The 18,247-nt window shown below is 36.3% G+C and overlaps 1 protein-coding gene across 3 annotated transcripts in view; it reads left to right on the top strand.

The window, feature by feature from the left end:
* The window catches only part of LOC134538832 (protein scarlet), a 463,007-nt gene that overhangs the window by 47,995 nt on the left and 396,765 nt on the right, over positions 1-18,247 (top strand). Inside the window, exon 1 of one of the 3 annotated variants that reach the window (XM_063380355.1) lies at positions 7,575-7,725. The exons of 1 other annotated variant lie outside the window; for it this stretch is intronic. The gene's annotated coding sequence lies outside the window, so the exon portion shown is untranslated. Of the gene's footprint in view, positions 1-7,574; positions 7,726-18,247 lie in introns of those variants that run through there. One more of the 3 variants, XM_063380354.1, reaches the window with a different exon arrangement.

Below are 18,247 nucleotides of genomic sequence, written 5' to 3'. Positions count from 1 at the left end.
ACGAGGACTGGTCTACAACACCAAGGAAGTGGAACAAATGTAAAATATTAGATGACAATAATGATTCGGAAGAATATAAAAATGCTAATGCTAAAAATACTATCCTAGATCTTTATAATAATTAAACATTTTAATCAAACGAACTTTCATGGGAAATTGAAATATATTTACACCAAATTCCAGTCGCCTTCATGAAAATGCGAACCGATCTGAAGCTGACAATATCGAAGACTGCGATGAAACATCTGAAGCTGACATGATTGATGACTATGATGACACATATGAAGCTGACATGGTCGAAAAAATGTGATGGCGTACCAAAAGCTCTTAAGATTGAAGACTGGATGAAGCGTTCTGACCAAAACGATTCGGAACGACGTGAGTAGTATGGTAAATTTTCCTACTAGCCCAGAATTCAGGTTGTGGTTTCTGCTGCCATGTAACCTACATCTCCGAACTACGCCAAGCCGGTCATCTTGGAAGACCTTGACTTTGACCTTCAAAATTTGCCTGGCAGCATACTGCGACCAATAAAAGAAACAGAGAAAAATCTCCGTCAGAGGATGCAGTTAAGGATTTTTGAGTAATTTGACACCAAGAATGGCCGCCGTGACATCACAATCCAAGATGGCGGACATCAGGTCTGCCACCACACCTTGAACCCAGGGCCCAGACCGGCTAAGCTACACTACTGTTTATGTTAGGAATGGAAAATAAAGTGATCATTTAGTTTTAAAAACAAATACGGTAAAGTTTTTTTTTAATTTGGGTTTAACCATCTACAACTACTTATTAATTGCTATAACGTAAGTTTATCAAATTCATGAACCAACATACGGATGATTAAATAATGTTGGATACTGTCAACATAAGGATGCAGAGCGCATATGTTGGTATTCAACTGGTGTCTACTATAGACACAATAGGCCATAACCAGGAGAAACCTTCGGTTACTGCACTGTTAAAAATTTTCACCTTCAATTGACAATGGATTTTGGTAATAAATTGTCCTTGGATCTTCGTAAACGTACGGACACTCAGATCACTTACTTTGAACATGAATCCAAAATAATCATCTTGGTATACTAACAAAAACATTCAAAAAGTGGTTCTAAGTCTACAGTAGTGTAACCCTTCTTCCTCCTTAATTGGAAGAGGGGTTGCGTCCCCGACTCACTCTGGGCGCGAAGGGAAAAAATAAATATTAAAACCAGGCATAAAAAGCTAAACAATATAAATTCCCCACACCACTGCCCAGGGGTCAGGCCAAAAACTTCAAAGGATATAATAGCAGAGTAACCATTAAACAAACAAGAGGCAAGACTTGGGACGTATGTTATTAAAAAATAGAAATTTGCAAAAATAGTATTTACTATACATAACCATACAAGCTTAGTTACAAAAGCTGACGTTAATAATGACAGCATCTTATCCCCATTTGCAATACTAACAATAACCTTTAAAAAATCGTAAAAATATAAATACTGATAACAAGTATAAAAATATATAAGGGCGTGAGGCGTGGCCACTATAAAATATCAAAATTTACTGACTGCCCTAATACCAAAAATCAAACAAGACAATCAATACAAATATATAAAAATTCTACAATAATAAAACTGAAGTACAAAAAATTTATTTAAATAAAGTTCTTAAACTCTCAATCAACGGTTTAGTCTTTCTTCAGATGTTCGTTGCTAAAGACTTGCCAAAAAAAAAAAGTTTATATCCTAGGCGTGCGCTGGCTTCCTGACCTTCCTCACCAACTCCAGAGTCTAATGCCACGCCGGGCCATAGGTACGAATTCACAAAGGCGTGAACGATGATCAAAAAAAAAATTATCTTATTTTTAAGGGAAATGTAGCAAAAAACTCTTCACGTAACATAACTATGTTACCACAGAAGTATTTATCATATACTTCAAACAAAGTCTTACTTCTTTATTAACTTGCCAATGATTTCATAAAAACGTAGAATGGCTGCACCAACCAACATCAGGCTGCGCATGTAGTCCAATACCGATCGCATACATTTAATAATACTGCACAAGCTGATTATATTAGCTAAATGCAACTTTAAGTATGCAGATTCCGAAGACAAAGTCTCAAAAACAAATTGCAAAATGTTCGTTTCTTCCAAACTTATACTTTTATTACAACTACAGGCAAACGGGCGACCTTTTTTTAAAAAATCCACACTGGAACAACGTGTGAAACAAATGGGCCTCTTCACCAAACAGGCTAATAAAAGTTCCGTCCAAATAAAATTTAGTATGGGAAAATACACAGTTCACAAGGTTTGCCAAAAACCAGTGCAGCACCACGAGGGTAAAAATCAAAATCGCGGCCTCTCTTTACCTTGATTACTTCTGTATCACAGGGCAATCCATTGCCCTGTCACCCAGCGTGGAGCCTCCATCCCAATACTCTTCGTCGCCCGTTGCCGTCCGGCACACCAGTCCGCACCGTCACATAGCTCTGTCCTCGACGGTCGCTGGCCACACACTCCTCGCGGCCCCAGCTGCTTTTTACTCCCGGCAAGCCGAATGTCTGACGTCATCAGCCAACCGCCGGGCGCTCGCCAAGTGGTATTTACGTGAAACACAATCGATGTTCTTAAACTCATAATCGATAGCTACCAAACGGCGTATAACTAATTAACAGAAACAAATATAATTAAAAAAATTTACAGATAAATTAACATTAATTAAAAAAGGCGTAAAAATACGTGAAATATAAAACCATATAAAACTAGAGACCAGCAACAAAAATAAATTACAAGTAAAAATGTGGCCCTGCCGGCCACAGTAGGAACAATCTTTTTTGTCACGTGTGGTTTTACCATTGTTCAGAAAGAAACATAAATCAGAAGTCTAAATACGCTGTTGTTTCTAAGAAGATTCAGTTATTTGAAATTACGAGGAGCTCATAGTTTATCTGAGTTAAACTTTTCGTTGAAAAATTCAAATTTAAATAAATTTCGGGCATTGTGGATATGCCAATTTCGTTGAAATGTCCGTAAACTCACTACAGATATGATCAGTGATTCCGCGTCAGAATATGATAATCTCACGTTAGTACTCGTAAGAAGCAGTAGGTGCCGTGTAGAAGCCATTGCATGAATCCAGAATATTTTTAAATACCAGTTTCCTACTTGGTCTGTAAGAAAATGAAAAAAAAAAAAAACTCTATTTATGCTCTTGCCTGCTGGCATGCGTTCAATATATCGAAGGAGCATACATGTTCACAATTTCTGCATGATTATAATATTTATACGAACATACATGCCTACAGTGCATAAATCATTCAAATATATGTTTACAGAATTAAATGGTCGTTCAAATTTGTTCTCATAATTTATTACAAAATCAGATTTAATGGGCCCCTCATGTACGTTACGAAATTGTTATATATTACTTTCCATTTATCGAAACAGGTTTGCCCGATTACGTTTTTGCGCCCGAATCCTAAAGAATCTTTAGGAAAATTGTAAATTGCGTTATTTGAAAGAAGAATTTAAAATTTTTAAATTTACAGCACGTTCGATATCTTTCACATAGTCTTAGTAGACTTTTAAAATTGGAAAAAACCTTTCCGTACTCTGATATATCGAACATTTATGAGCCAAAAAAAGCACTGAAACAATAAGTTCTATAAATAGACCCTGTCCGAATACACATTTTATTACTTGTTGCGTCAACCTACGATGCTCTACGCCATCGTTTATGTCCTCCAAAATTCTTAGAAATTATGTTGTAAAATCTAAGGAGGCGACATAGGAAACAAAATACGTCATCTTAGTTTAATCATTTTTGAGGCCATATAAATTTTAAACTTTTATTTAACTATCAAAATTTGATTTCTTAAAACATTCTTTTTTTTTTTTGCATTCAATTCTTATAGTGTATAATGTCTAGATGCTACTGATGTTAGTTACCCTGTCAAGTCCATGTCACTTTGTAACGAATTAGTTTATTTTGAAATGACTTCAACTGTAGCAATACGGCTAATAGACACAATGGTATGGTTTTTGAAAATCTCTTAAGACCTTTCCAGGTCATTATTTTATTTTTACGTTTAACATAATTGAGCTTTTAGATATTTTGAGTGGCCGAAATCCAACAAAATGAAGAAAAGAAATATGTAGTGGATACATTTTTGCATGATTAACATGTTTTGTGTAGTATGGATAAGAAGACCCAAATAGATTAAATAACTGGACATTTTTGTATTTAAAGTCAATGCTTGTGGATTTTCCCTGGTCTGATTCAAACTTATTTTTGAATTATTTTAAAATTTCTTCAACGTTATAAAGTTATTATTTTTTTATATAAATTTTGAGGTGAGGTAGAACCAAACAATTTTTTTTTATAAATTTTGAGGTGAAACAATTTTTTTCTGAAAAAAAAATGAAACCATATCACATATCAGCCAGCAAACCTTACTATAAACATAAAAAGTTCCAGTTTTATATTCCATCTCATCCCTCTTCTACATACTGCACAGTAACGTTAAAAAGGCAAATTTTCCAGCCAATTATTCAAAAAGTATGCGATACATATAGGCCTACCTATATTTTTCATTTCGTGAAATTTCAGTCACTCAAAAAGTTAGCAAGGTAAACCGAGTAGAGCGTAAATATAAAATAATGGCCTGGAATATGACATACAACTTTAAAGTGTCTTTTTGATGTTAGTCTACGATTTTAAATTACTATGGCATAAAATACCTTTGTGACAAATATGGTAGGTATATTTCGGTCCCACTTTCTCTCTCATTGCGTACAATTGGTATAAAAATAATATAAAGTTTGTTGAAGGTTATAAATTACGAATTAGAAAAAAAATTGTTATATGCATAACTAAATATATTTTAAATTTAATTTTGAGATGAATATTGACGTCTGGCGTTATACCAGTGGACTTTCTGGAGGAAGCATAAAAGCAAAGTATATTTAAACACACGTAAGGTCAAAGTGGAACTGAAAAAGACCCTAAGGCTGTGATTTGCATGACCGTAACTCGTAAACAAATGAGGTTGGTATTGAGGACACTGACAACTGATTTCAGAGGCGCGAAAGGTCTAGAATGTGGTCTTTCGTTCTATTTCGAGTAGTGTTAACTATTTGTTAGAAAATGTTTTGCACGGCACGCAAGTTGTTTTCTGTCCACTTATAGACATTCTTCAAAGCAATGAAGACTGAATTTATGAAAAACGCATCACGCATTTTCAAGATTGGAGCCGTAAATATATTTGCAACAATGACGTAATAATTCAAACTGGCGGCCATAACGAAAAGTGCAACGATGACGACAAACACAGGCAAGATGGCGGTAGTAACGTAAAGTGCTGCGTTCTATAATCCAAGATGGCAGGCTTAACGAAAAGTGCAACTTTTGAAGTAAACAATTATTGTATGTTCTTGGGAATTTTTTTCGGAAAATGTTTGGTCAGAAGTAAAGAATTTTAAGTTTTTAGTCAAGGTCAATGAAAGGACCTCAGCCCTAGCACACAAAATGAATAATGCGTCGTGACACATTATTTATTTTGTTAAAGCCAGCTTAGTACTTTCTTAACTCTTTTTAAAGACTTCATTTTTAATAAAAAAATTTGTGCTTTATGACTTTATTAATTTACGCTTAACCCACGAACTTATTTATTTATTAAACTTTTAAGTATATTTGTAAGTCGTGGTATATTTTGAACCATTTTAAATGTCAGGCAATATTTAATTTTTTATTTAATTTTTTATTTTTTAGTGTGCCTATTTGTGTAAAGATAAACAAACAACTTTTTTAAAGTATTATACGTCGCGCGCGCGTTTACGTGTGAGTAGGTATATTAAGTATTTTCTATTGTTAAAGTAATATTTATTTTAACCTATTGGTATTGGTTGGTTTTTTCTCACTAATTTACCCTATAACTTTCATTGGTATACAATTTTTAGCAACATTTTCATTTACTTTAAATTATGTTCACTACTATTGCCTTGTTTTATTTTCGACTTAATTATCAGTCATTTGCTTACTTTTTTTTTGCGGTCGGAGCCGCGGTGAATAGTCAGGCTGTGTTCAGTAAATGTGAAAGTTAAATGCTGTGTTGTGAAGCCACTGACAGACTCAGCCGCTGTCCGGGAATGAGAACTGAAGTTAGTAGCTGGCAATTACAGCACTGACTTTCACTGTCAGTGAAGTATAATTTGTGGCTGGAATGTACTTACGGCAAACATGAGTTAATTCAAGCCGAGACTTACAAAAGAGCATTCAAGACGATGAATACTGCTCTTTATCAATCACACGATGTAGAAGAGTCTGTAAATGCTGCTGTTAATACAACCTGTCGTGAAGAGGAATAATTCCAGAGAAAAGGTAGTGGATGGACGTTTAGTCACGCGGATCAATTGCAACTGAGAGCAAACTGACTCTGCTCATTGAGAGAAAAAAAAAAAAAAAAAAAAAAAAACATTTATAATTTTTTTGTATGTTTGTACTTGAAGTAGATTAGAATTTACGCAATATTTTGTTTTGTTAATTAAAGACATTGTGTTTGATTCCTTGAACCTGACTTTATTGGTAAAGTGATGTGATATTTAAATAAATTATTTATAAATAAGGAATCGAACCAAGGAATAGAATCCATCGAATCAACTGCTAAATTATTGAGTGAATTTTAAAAATTAATTTGGGACTTTTTTCCCGAATTTCTAGCTAAATAATTACAGATATTCAAGATGGTGGCAAAAATGGTCGACAAGATGGCGGATGTCACTTAATAAATACCACTGAATTCTATCAGGTGAAAAATAAAACTAAAATGGTGACGAGGGAACTCTTAACAGACGACAACGAGATGGCGACCTTCAGCAGACGAAAACAAGATGGCGGGTCCAAGATGATCACCATGACGTCGTTCTTGTTGAGATAATATCTGCCTTGACGAAAGTGGTGGGAGGTCAGCCTGCCGGTGGCCTCCGTGGAGGAAATATATACTGTCACATTTTTTTGCCCTCATCGTGTTGGAAGCGAGGTCATCATGATTTAGGTGCGTGTTATATTAGGCTTTGTTTTATAAATTTTAAAAATTTTCCTGTTTTTTGCAAGATAAATATGTTTTTTTATTGGTGGCCGTAACGAAAATTGCAACGATGATGTCACGATTCAAAACGGCGGAAAACAAAATGGCGGAATCCAAGATGGTGGACTTGACATCATCATAACCAAGATGGCCTCCGGGTTCGAGGTCAAGGGTCGTCCAAGATTGCCGCCGTAACGTAACAGTCCAAGATGGCGGACACCGGCTCCTGGCGCAGGACCTACTGTTGTATACTACTTAGGTGTGATCAGTTTTGTGGCGGCGGTGTCAGCAGTTTAACACGTTTGGAAAGGGGTAGGGGAGGGGGGATCGTTACGTCAGCCCCCCCCCCCCCCCCCCCCCCCGGGAACAGGTCTGGACAGGTTGTTTTTTGCCCGCGCGGCGTGGGGTCACCCCCGTTGAGGCAGGTCGCCGCGAGGCCACGCCCACCCCCCACGCCCCGGGGCCTTGGTGCGCATGCGCGGAGAGCGAGGAGGGGCCAGTGTCTCGCGGACTGCGCGTGCGTGAAGCGTGCCGGAGCCAGTGTGCCGCGAGTGTGCGTGCCGTGTGCGTGTGTGTGTGCGCGGTGGTGTGTGCCGTGGTGTGCCGTGGTGTGCCTTGCGAGGATCTCGGCAGCAGACAGCTCGGCGCCAAGGTAACCCCCGCCGTCTGTCCGCCATTACCAGCTGCGCCGTGCGTCGTAGGCGAACACAGTACGCACGCAGACACACTGGCTAAACTCAGCCCACGTGAAAATTGGCGAATAATTCACCCGACGTTTCGGTCGACATTTAAGTAGTTACCTGGCAGTAGGTAACTGCTCTCCCTCATGATGGCAAATGCAATGTCGACCGAAACGTCGGTTGAATTATTCGCCAAGGACGCGGCTACAACCCAGAAGCCAATGGCCGCGAGAGCCTGAGAACATTAATCATGTGAAAATTTACGCGCATACTGCACCACAGAGTTCTGTGGAGGGAAAAAAGGGAAAATAAATATGTCACAGCGCGAGGCAAATGCGTCGGCTGATTCTGGCTTGCGTGTTTGTGTGTGTGTACCTAGCAATGGTTTAATTAAAGGAAAAAAATTGATTAAATATACATGAGCTTATCCCGAGCGCGGTAAACGCCTTGGGACCAGTTGTTAGAGAAACTCTTAACAGCGCGTAGACGTAAAACGGAAATAAGACCAGTTGACACGCGGTCGTTCACAACAGCTACCAACACGGAGTAAAGGCAGTAGATAAAAAAAATATATTTTGCTGTACTTGCAGTAGAACGGTAGTCGTTTAATCGATAGTTGGTTTTGCCGGAAGGTATATAACCTACAGGCGGTAGATCGAAAAGGTTTGAAAAACATGCAGTAGACCGAAAGTCGAATTGCTGAAAGTCATTTAACCTATAGAAATGTATATTGACCAACAGTCTGTTGAATGGAAGTGTTTTTTTTTTTTTTTCTAATTTCGAACAAATGACATTTTGTATACTAACTGCTACTCGAAGAACGTTGAAAAAATAATTTGCACCTGTGGCTTCTTTTCAACGATTCACTTTTATCATAAAATTGTGTGCAAATATCAATAGATATTTACATTCAATCTGGGTAATTTTAACAAATCAAAATGTGCTTTTAAAAATAAAAAAATATTGACCTTATAAATTCAGAGCGCCTATAAGTTTCAAACATATTTGTATCACTCACATCAGACATAAAAGGCAAAAAAAAGGTACCCGAAACGCAAAAAGTTAAAAGTTGGGAAAGACTTGAGTTGCATTTTTTCGCCTTTCCAAATTTTGGGGATCTATGGACCATGAAAGAAAAAACTATATAAATTTTTTTTCCTAAAGTCGCACTAATGGTAACGACTACAATAGGTAGTATTTCTTTGAAATATACCTAAAACTAGTAGACAAAAATGTGATCAAATTTTTTGCGTTTTTCCTAGGGTAAGCTATATTAATACGTAAATTGTGTGACGTAACTAAGTGACTTTTCGGTAAAAAAAAACAACATATTTAGGGTAATCAAACCTTAGGGCAACATATATAGGTCGTACGAATTTTAAAGCAAACCCCTATCAAACTCTTTTTAGGACAACCTTCGTGTAAGGTGCAATGTGAGAATGAAATCTGCAAAAATAAAATTACGTTAATTCATTACTCCCTCTGTTATGTAAAGGAGATTCGACGTGCATATTTTCGTAAAGCTCCAAACAGGTTCTACAACGCAACGAATACTTCCTCATAGGCCGAGGTGAGCAAAGAAGCCAATAAGAGCCGGAAAGTAATAAAAAAAATTGGCAATCACGGAGACTGTCGACAGAAGTGAAAACTTAAAACTTTGTTTTTAAAAGAGTAATATGAAATCATTTCTACGTCAAATGTATGTAAGAAAATTATTTTGATATTATATCAAAATGATATCATTAATCCTCTCATCATTTTTTTTTTAGTCACAACAGATGTAAATGATATGTCAAAATTACGTAAAAATTCATTACCTAGCTATGACTTACCAGTGATGTCAGACCTAGGTCATGTATTCACGCGGTCAAATTAACTTCACTTACTGCTACTACAGCATGTCGGTGATGCGAACTCACAAGATTTTACACCATCCAAAAAAAGAGTCCAACACGCACATGATACAGTCGAGTATATACAATGTATTAGTGTATATATGCGTATACATGTACACAGGCCGCTGCGCGTCGCCAGTCTGGCGCAACACGTCACTAGCATGTCGGTGACGCGAACCCATAAGTTTTGCTCCCTTCCAAAAATAGCTCAACGCGGCTATAGGAGTTTTCACTTCAAAAAATTGTGAGTGTGTGTGAATGGTTTGTTAGGTAAGGATAGCTACATATTAAATTAGAAATTCCTAAACGACCATTAAAATTGGTTGTCTGTAAAGTTGGTTTACGGACGATAGTTTAACGTGACAACGTCATAACAAAACATTGGTGAAATGATAGTTTAGTTAAAGTACTAAATTTAAAATCTACTTTTGTTTAGTCCGCCTTAGCCTATTTAATATAATAGTAGATTCATAGGCCAATTGAGTGGAAGAGAGATAGATGCGGCGCAAGCGTACAATGAGCGTAACGGGACACAGCGTAACGGGCCAATGTGCGTAATGGGACACTTTCTCGTGCGTGCAGCCGGCGTTCATCGATTTATTAGACGTTGTCACGTCAAAAAGTCACAGGCGCGAGTACGGAGCACTGAAGCCTAACGGACAGTCGAACTTCCCTGAGATAGACCACAGTGTCCTACGATTAGGCCAACTTCAATGAAGTTCACAATTTTGAGTCACAGCTCGACTCGCTCTGGGAAATGGACTTTGAAACGGGTATATTTTTGAAGTGAAAACTTCTATGGGAAGGTTTGGATAGGGAGTAAATTCATGTAAGTCGTCATCTACATGGTCGCGCGACGTGTTAACGATACCACTATATCTGTTCTTATTAGTAGGTATAACTTATTGCGCTTTTAAATCTTTAGTTTACGATTACTGTGCAGTATAAAGTGAGTATAAAATATATTAATATTCTCATATAGATATAAAGTTTGAATAACGAAGTCTTTGTAGAAATATAACCTAAAAATTAAGAACATCATTATTTATTATTTTTAATACCTACAATTACTATGCAATGCTAATTTTATAGTAATTTAGGAGTTATTTTACTAACGTGATAAAACAAATTTGCTGTGTGATAATATTTTGTCGTAAAAATTGCGAAAAGTCTCTGATTTTTATTAAAAAATATTTTATTATGACAAATTTGTTGTCTGATAATATTTTTTCGTTAAAGTTGCGAAAAAGTCTCTGATTTTTATCAAAAAATATGATCTGTTGATACACAAGTATATTTTACTAAGTCAGTATTTCTTATTTCAAATTATATTTGTATTTTCTTAATTTTATTATTGATATTAATAATAGTTACTTCTATTATTATTAATTCTATCATTTGAAGTTTAGTAAAAATTTTGTGTACATTCTATTGTTATTCTCTCTAAATATCTATTTTAATATTTTTTTTTAGATCCTCGGTTTTGTGTGGAAAACAAGAGTCTTTGTAGCAATAGGTATAACCTAAAAATAAGAACATCATTATTTATTTTTTTAATATCTACAATTACTATGCAATGCTAATTTTATAGTAATTTAGGAGTTATTTTACCAACGTTATGAATGAAATTTGTTGTGTAATAATATTTTTCCGTAATAATTGCGAAAAAGTTTTCACTTCTGTCGGCTGTCCTCATGACTGCTTTGAAATATTTTTTTTTTTTAAATCGCTCATGGCTCTCCCACTTCTGTGTGAATTTATTTATAGTTGAATATTTGAAAATATCTGAAAAAATGTTTAAAAAAAATATTAAAAATTAATATTGAATTCATTTGATAAACTTTAGCTGCAGGTTCATCATGAAAAGAAAAGAAATCGTAAACAATTATGTTCCACAGTACAAGTGCTCTCAAAAAACTGAACAACAAGTTTATTGCATAAAAAAATCGAACAAATTTAAATATGGAACCCTAAGCGTCTGTACAATGTCTAAATTATCAATTTATATAACTACCGTGAAAAATTTCGCGTTCATAAAATGATTTCGTTGAAATAAATGGGTGTGAAACAGCCTGACTTCCCATAAACGTTTCTGGCGAGTTGTTCTTCTCAATTATTTCAAAAACTGTGTGAATATTTATTTAAATAAACATCATCCGGGATGTTAAGTATTTCATCCTTTTTTTTTTTTTTTACAATTTGTTTAGCCCCAAATTTAAATGCGTTTACCATCCTGAGGATTATAAGTTATCTATGTTTCAGCTTTTTTTTGCGGTGAACCTATAACAAAAAGATTTTTTCAAACAAATTTAGTCTCCATGTGCGTATATATTTTCAATAAAAATGTTTTTGGTAAGAAAAAGACGGTTAAAATATGATTAAAAGAATCAATTTTTAACTTGTTTGTAAATCTTCCTGAAAACTTGTAACCAAGATTTACTTGTTCTGTTGACCACAATTTCACTTTTAATCGCCACTTCTTACCCGAGAGCAGCTAATAAAGCCGTCCAATGTATTGCCTCTTAAAAGACGATACATTTTCCCACGCGTGTAAAAACATCTTAACTCTACTAGCCTGGTAGAGTACAAACATCGTTGGAGACCGTTAACTTGAATTTTCCGCTACACATAGCGGACTGTTTAGCTAGTTCTTAAAGAGCATACTTAAAGAAGGCTGATGATTTTTTTATGATGTATAACGTCTGTAACGTTAAGTGTTTCTTAACTTGCATTAAATTATGGGGACTAAGTATATATACATTTTTTCCAGGAAAATAGTTTGATCGGATATTTTAAAAGCTATTTTTAAAACAAAACATTTTCTTCGCAATATTTTATACTTCCGCGGGTAAACGCAATACCTTTTGATTCTACAAAATTATTTCGTTGACGCTTGAAGTTTAGTATCGTCCTTGTCAGTTTACTGCTGCTGGTAACATTATATAACAAATACAACGATCCTCTCTGCCTGTGAATGCAATGAAGGTTACAATAGTTTGTTAACAATGTAAAAAAAAAATGTTTAATGTTCCTAAACATTTATTTGAAGTTATGAACCTTTAGATTGTGTTAAAATTATTATTTTACTGTACACAATTGGAAAATTTCCTATGAATTAAACTTTATCCTAAAAATAAGTATAGAATAATTAACTTGAGATTATGGGAAAACATATGACCATTTTAACTTTCTTATTTTGCCAATAGTAGTTCATTTTATTAATTTTTTTAACTCATTAACGTATCCCTTATATATTTTACTGTATATTAATATTGTTTAAGGGCTTCTTTTTTCTGAAATTTAATACAATTTTGGTTTTATTACTAATATTTTCAACGAATATTCACAAAGTGTCCTAATATAATGGGTGTTAACACGCGCAAGTGACAATAACAACAAAAATCTTCCACAAACCATGTCACACATTACATAACACTTACCTTTACCTTTATCTAGCTTTATCTTTACAAAACAGAAGACGAACACACAGACATTCATTTGTGAAAATGTTTTCTACCTATCTATATTTTTATTCATCTATTTACCTTTCATAGGTGTGACATAAGTGTAAAAAAAACAATCACGTGCGTATTCAAATGTTCAAAGCAATCTGTGAGGAACTTTTGATATTGAATAATTTGAACGAACGTTTACATTTGTATTTGTATAGATTTTTCATCTAAATGGTATTGTTTATGTTACATTAAACAGTAACAATGGCGCATGAATATGGGAATTATGGCGTTAAAACTGGCTGGTGCCTCGGATAGCAGATGTGTTTAATGTCTCGGATAGATTGTTGCCGTTCCCTCGCGAAGGAAGGTGGGGGCGGAAGCCTTCATTTCACAGACGAGAGAGCCACACCCGAAGTTCCCCGAAGTTTCCCGAAGTTCATTCTCACTTTTTTTTTCCGTACCACAACAGATATATTTATTTGGGTGAAAAAAAAATTATCGAGCATTTATTCTCCAAATGCGTGGGTTTAACTTATAAGATGTAATTCTTAAAATTAGCAAGAAGTAATGAAAAGAATTATTCAGTAGGTTAGCTACATTATAAATACTTTAAAACATTGTGGATGGTTGGTTATATTAGGTAAGTATAGCTAAATTAAAAATACTGTAAAATCATTTTATGGTTGCTTAGCAAATACCTTTTTAATATGTAGCTATCCAGCGGTAGGAAACCGTCTACATGATTTCACAGTATCTTTAATGTAGCTGTCCTAACCAAATCAACCGACCACAATGTTTTAAAGTATTTATAATGTAGCCAACCTAACCTAATTGACCATTAGTTATCATGAGTTGTCCATAATAAACACACGGCAAACGAAAAATATGGCGACGGCCGCACCAATGTACATATGATGTATGTTAATGAATAAACGGCGCGTTTCTCGTAAACGTGTTGGGAATTCCGTATCTCCGCAAGTTGTATCAAATAAAGGAGTTTTTGCAGCACAAAATAAAAGTATTCCCGAATTTTTAATATTATTTAGAATGAACCAAAAAAAAAAACCGAAGATGCACGATCGGGCGTTTGGCTGTCTCGTCTGTGAAAAGATGGCTTCCCCACCGGCGCTGGGGCGGTGGTGCGGCGAGGCTGTGAACTAAACACTCCGGCGCGTGCCGGCACCGGATTGGCGGGTTTCGGACACCAATCACACTCGTCCGCGACCACGCGACAACCCCGCGGCCAGCGGCGACCCAGTGAAGTTCAGGCGTCTGCGCGTTGCCCACGGGGGGGTGCGTCTGTAAAGTCGGTTTACGGACGATAATTTTACGTGATAACGTCTTAAGAAAACATTAATGAAAGATTGCATACTTTTTTTTTAATTTTCAAATATTATTTAACGGTTTTTGCAAATTGAATTTAAATAATTTGTTTGAATCTAATCACGAACAATCAGTTTAAAAAAAGCCCGCCTTTAACCTGTGTGACATTATAGAAGATTTTCTCGCACGGTGGTCGGCCGGTTCTTGTACGCTCGGCTCGGGCGGAACGTGACGATTTTTTTCGTGCGTGCAGCCGGCGTTCATCGATTCATAAGACGTTATCACGTCAAAAAATACGACGGGCAGGCCTAAGGCTAAAAAAAATAATTACGTTACCACATGCTGATTTTTTCCCCCACCCCTTTTTCGGTCAAATTTATCAGGAAATTTCTTAACGTCACGATTTTAGAGTGAGCGAACCGGTTGAAAGTCGCGAACACAAAACACCTAAAGGTTACGTGGCACGTGTTTTGTTGTTGTTATTATTGTTGTTGTTGTTGTTGTTGTTGTTGTCCTTCAGAGGCTTGAGTCGGTGCGGTGGTAATACGCACTAATCTCGCGGTCTGGAATGACCGGATTTTGAATCCTGGTTTTCCCGTGATTTCACAGCAGTGATTCGCGGAAGACGTGGTGTTTCTTCGCTTATCTTCTGCGGCTGTTCTTCGCATATTTTCTGTGGCGGTTCTTCGCTTATCTTTTGTGGCTGTTCTTCGCTTATCTTCTGTGGTGGTTCTTCGCTTATCTTCTGTGGCTGTTCTTCTAATATTTTCTGTGGCGGTTCTTCGCTTATCTTCTGTGGCTGTTGTTCACTTATCTTCTGTGGCGGTTCTTCGCTTATCTTCTGTGGCTGTTCTTCGCTTATCTTCTGTGGCGGTTCTTCGCTTATCTTCTGTAGCTGTTCTTCGCTTATCTTCTGTGGCGGTTCTTCGCTTATCTTCTGTGGCTGTTCTTCGCTTATCTTCTGTGGCGGTCCTGCGGTAGGAAGGACGAGGATGTTTAACTCACCCCCACCACCCCGCTTGAACTCGAGAAAAACAGACGATGTAGCACACAAAAAAAAGATGTAATTTAAAAATTTTGGTGCTGTGTTTTCAAGACGTCCAAATCGCGTCAACATGGCCCGATATGGGATATTACTGATGTGTTACATCTTGAATCTCGGTGTACGGCAGTTGGTGGGAGTAATCTCGTGAATGGAACGGAAGTCGTATGGAACGGAAATGTGTAACCACGGTGCTGCCATCTGTGGCGGATGGCGCGAACCAGAGTTCACAAAGACAAAGATAAAATTTGTAGTATTTACTTTTTTATGAATTTTAATGTTTAAATAAAATTCCTTGTCAAAAATCAGGTTCAAAGCCGGAGTTTGGGAAAAATTTTTTACAAGCCTTTATTCGCTTTTGTTGGAGCCGTTTAGTTATATAGTTCAACCTTTCGCTCTGCGACTCGAATGGTTTGATAGCAGACGTAGCTGCTCCGGCAGCGAGTTCTAGCGGCGGATGCGGAAAACTACGTGTGAATCATGTCCAGAAATGCAGTTGACAAACACAATTTGTGAGTGGGTTTTTTTTTTCGCTAGACATTATTTAAATAATATATATTGTGTCCGAGTTTCTTGTTATAAATGTATTTGCAACATGAGGACACATAAATTCGCTCGTTCCCGGAGACGTTATTGCAATACCATAAAAAGAACCTCCAGCCACACTCTCTCCTCCCCTCTCCTAGCGCACTATTTTTTTTCAGACACCGGACTGTGAAGTGAAACATGTAAATGAATAGTTAGCAAAGGACAACCACTGACATTAATCTAAAAAAAAATCAATAAATACAGGTTTATTCTTACACCAACGTGTTATCGCGATAAGTTAGTTCTTGGTCGCTTGTTTTTAATTTGAGAATCGCGTCGATATATTATAAGTACGTGTCGTAATATCACAGCGAACGCTTCTCATGCCAAAAAAAAAAACTAACTTACTAGCAACATACCAAGGCCGGTGAACCGTAACATACGAGTTTTCGCTCACGAAGAGAGTGTAAATGTCGACTACGACTGGCGCAGTTCTGACAGAACGATATGGCAACCAATTAAGGGCCTACCTACATACATCACAAATATCGTGTGTACGCTACTTGAAACTACGCTATATTGAGCAATTTTTGACGTGACAACGTCTAATAAATCTATGAACGCCGGCTGCACGCACGAAAAAGTGTCCCGTTACGCACATTGCCCCGTTACGCTGTGTCCCGTTTCGCTCATTGTACGCTTGCGCCGCATCTATCTCTCTTCCACTCGATTGGCCTAAGAATCTACTATTATATTAAATAGGTTAAGGCGGGCTTTTCAAAAGTAGCTTTTAAATTTAGTACCTTAACTAAACTATCATCAATTCATCAATGTTTTGTTATGATGTTGACACGTTAAACTATCGTCATTAAACCGACTTTACAGACAACCATTTTTTCCTTCAAATTTTTTTCTGCTAGTATTGCGTAACACTTTTTTTACGAAATGCATAAAATAAATAAATAAAGAATGTATATAATAAATGTTTCACGTTTAATCATATTAGCTCTCTGTATATGGCATTTGGTAGGAGTAATTGTGTGAAAATATAACGGGAGTCGACGAAAGGAAATGTGACACAAAGTTGGCGGACCCACGTATAGCAACATAAACTCGTATATAGTAACTTTCGTGAACATTAAAGGATATACGAAACATATTGCTGTGCCAAACGAAACTTTATGATAGTGAATATGCCCTGGAATATATTATTTGGTAAACTGAAACAGTCACGGTAAAAAGTAATCCAAGATTTGATAAACGTAAGGGAGCTGGCATTACAATGTTGTAATACATCGTTGCTTCAAATTTATTATTATTGTGGATTAAATAAAGTACCTAAATGTTGTATTGCATATTTTTTTAAATCCGGTATCCAGACGGTTCTCGCTTATTATCCGGTATCCGGCCGGATAGTGAATTTAGGCCGGATACCGGAAAGTTACCGGATATCGGTTTCATCACTACTTATGACCATAAGTCGAGTGTGTATACATACAAGTTAATGATTTCAACTTTATTTTATTAATGAACCTGCATCCGAAAATTTTCTACTAAATTCATCTTTTAATATATTTATCATACCTACATTTATAATAAGTTTTCTTTCGAAACAACAAAGTAAAAATATTTGTATGACATAACTTGGAGCGAGTAATAAGTGCTAAAATATCTTTAAAAAAAATTTAATACGTTATTTTATAAAACATTTTTTGTAGCTACGAAAATGAAACAATTCTAAAAAAAAACATCCTATATACTTTAAAATTATTTGTTTGAGGAAGGTCATAAATGAAATCTATGTCAACTATGTATCAAAGCCGCATAAAGATTTCAGGAAACAACTGTAACACATTTCTTGAAGTTGAGTTCAATAAAATGTTATATGGTAGTAGAGTAAATCCTGTTTGGTTTCCTTATGCTATCTCTTTTATCCGGACTACACGTTTATGTAGGTAGTGATGCTTGCTGCCTACCCAGTAGGTATCATACACACATTGTGAACTAACTTCCCATTTATCTCATTAACACCTAAAATAAATTTTATATACGAAATATTTTGACGTGACAACGTCTAATAAATCGATGAACGCTGGCTGCACGCACGAAAAATTGTCCCACTACGGATGTCCCACTACGGATGTCCCACTACGGATGTCCCACTACGGATGTCCCACTACCGATGTCCCACTACATGCGTGGCATCTCTCTGGTATGTTGCGGACGGTACAGAGAACTCGGCCGGCACGTG

This window comes from Bacillus rossius, chromosome 14, assembly GCF_032445375.1.
Source record: "Bacillus rossius redtenbacheri isolate Brsri chromosome 14, Brsri_v3, whole genome shotgun sequence".
In the NCBI taxonomy this organism is placed as follows: Eukaryota; Metazoa; Arthropoda; class Insecta; order Phasmatodea; family Bacillidae; genus Bacillus; species Bacillus rossius.
This window is presented reverse-complemented; position numbering and strand designations above follow the sequence as displayed.